Here is a 2,918-nt window from a genome sequence, read left to right as displayed (position 1 = left end):
CTGTTTTGTCCTGTCTCTTTCTCTTTTTGTGTCATCGTTTTTAAGTATATTTATCAAGTATTTTACCTCTTCACAGCATTCCAAAGTATGATATGAGAAATTCATCCCTCTGCCCCCAATTCCAGCCAACATAGATACAGTAGAGAGGTAGTTCCGAGGTATACAATATTCAAGTAAACACAAGAAAATAAGTACAACAACAGACACAGAACAGGAAGACACTAAGGGCCTATTACACGAAAGGAGAATTAAATAAGCCTGGATCCAGCTTTGACAAAGTCTGGTCCGTACAGCCTGGTTTATTCCGTTCCATGAACGCCAAGCCAGGCTGAAAAGGAGCGACTTTGTCGAGCTAGACCGTGTCAAGCCAGGCTTCACGTATTCCTTTAAAAACAACATGAAAGTCGATAGCAGAATCCTTGAACTTGACCAATCATGGAGCCCAAAACCAGAGCAGCGTTCTTCTCTGTGCCTGAACAGCAGCACTGCAGCAGCTCATGGAACAGTGGCGTTCCCAGGAATTACATTTAGGGCAGGTAAAATCCCCCCCTACTCGGGGAAAAATCTCGGGGGAAACAAGTTAACAACAACACTACACACACTGACTACAAAACTGAAAAGCGTTAATAAAAACAATATGCAAGTATAATCAATCAATCAACTCTTCAGCGGTGTTCTCTTCATGTTGTAGTTTAGTAATGAATGGCTCAAGCTTCTCTTAAGAGCCCCTTTTATGCCAGGTGAGGACAGGTGATGGCCCAGACCCCCACCCCTGGCACTCCCGGTACCCCATGAAGACAAAGGCATACATTTGCATCACTATATAGGCGAGGGTCGCTCTGCTGAATGGATACGGTGGTGATTATTAGCTGCCTGCCCGTGTGAATGGACGAGGAGGCGGGCTAATGGTCCGACGGCCACTATTCTGTTTGAATTGTTTTCACTGCCTGTTTTTCAGTCAGTCTTTTACTTAATTTTCTTGGGGAGGCGAGATTTTAACCCTAACCCTAATCCTTTTTAACCACTTAGCTTTGGCTATTCAAAAATAGCAGATCTACAAGCTCATAGCACGGCACCGGGGAGACATCAAATTTCTCTTTTGGGTCTTGAGTCTGAAGACCCAAAAGAGAAATTTGATGTCTCCCCGGGAGCCTGGGTCTTGACTCAAGACCCAAAATAGAAATTTTATGTCTCCCCGGAATCATACGAGGAAGTAAAATGTATAATAAGCAAGAAAGGAAACACGGCCGCAATAAATGGATCTAGGGAGAAAGCGTGGCAAAGTATTGCCGACAAATTAAATGCACAAGTCGTCCAGAATTAAAAATATATATAATTTACATACAACTCCATAAATATATAATTTATATACCGGTACAAGTCCATACATATATAATTCAGTTAGGCTTAAACGTGAGGAGTGTATAGTGAATATTGGAATTATCGGCTACTAATCTACAATGCAATAGCCTATTATACTGTATGTGCCATGCATCCAACCAATATGTCTGAGTCTGTGCTCAGGAATGTGTCAAAAACAAATAAATCTCCATGAATTCAAGGCTTCATGGAGTGTGTAATTGATAGAAAATTAATGTTTTTTGGGCATACTATTCTTTTAAGTATCTTGTTCAGGAACAATTTCACACATTGCTGGGGCCTGGGATCGTACCTGGGATGTATGGCTTGCCGGGCAGGCTCTCTAGCCATTCAGCTATGGTCACATCAACAGCTGGGGTTCTAAGGCAGTTCTACTCTTTAACCGTAAAAGGGGTTTCGGGGGAAACCAGCAAAACGAGGAAAAAATAGGATTTTTTTACAATGTATTTGATATTACCTTTATATTATTTCATAAATTATGCATTTCTTCCTCTATATATTGTCCAGCAACCTTTATGATAAAGGCAAAAAAAGATAGTAGACCCGTGGGAGCCAGTTTGCTCAGATGCCAAGGTTCCTGTGCTGGGACATTAGCTGGTATTATTATTGTTATTATTATTATTATTATGTAAATGCATTTGACTACAAAAGACAAAAAGTCACCTGACTATCAGTATTTTGGTCTCATGTTGTTGCCACGACACCTGCTGGCTGAAAAAAAGTCAATGCAGGGCTTTATAAACAACATAATTATTCATAGCATATTTTTATTGTATATTCATTATGTAGATAAATTACTGATAGCATTCTTTCTATGTTGGTGGGGAAATGTAAGGTTTGTCCGTGATGTATCTAAAACTTGCCATACATTTATAGGAAGGGGGGAAACAATAATTGACAATTGTGAATTAAGAATTCCACTTAATAAACTTACAATATCACTGGTGTTCACCGTTCACTTAGGCTACGGGGTTGGGAAAAGTCATCTAAAACTTAAAATGCAATCAAAAATCCATAATTCAAGTTGCACAAAGAAAGACATGTCTTTTCAACAGACGTCTCTACTCACTGGGCACACAATACAACAACGCCCAAAGGACCCACTGGGCACACAATACAACAACGCCCAAACGACGTGCATACGCCGTCCATACGACGTCCGAATCAGGCGTGTGTCGACGTCGTTTCAACATATTTTTTGCAAAACAGCTGCTGACTGAGGTCTGACTCGGACGTCGTATGGACGGCGTATGGGCGTTGTATTGTGTGTGCCCAGTGGGTAAAGACATATCTGTTGAAAAGACACGTCTTTTACCACTAATGTGTTTTTTATACTTAGTATATTATATTATCCCACTGAGCATTTTTCGGTCTAATAGACGTATAAAACACGTCTAAATGGCCCCTATACGGCTAGGCTAAAACAGGTTTATAATTGGTCTACTGGTGAAAGGTTTTTAGCGGTATAGGTTTAGCCTAGCCGTTTAAAAGACGTCTATTCAACGTCTATATATATACCTCTTAGACGTCTAAATAAC

The sequence above is a fragment of the Gymnoscopelus microlampas genome (genome assembly GCF_963454915.1).
Source record: "Gymnoscopelus microlampas genome assembly, chromosome: 5".
Classification (NCBI taxonomy): domain Eukaryota; kingdom Metazoa; phylum Chordata; class Actinopteri; order Myctophiformes; family Myctophidae; genus Gymnoscopelus; species Gymnoscopelus microlampas.
This window is presented reverse-complemented; position numbering follows the sequence as displayed.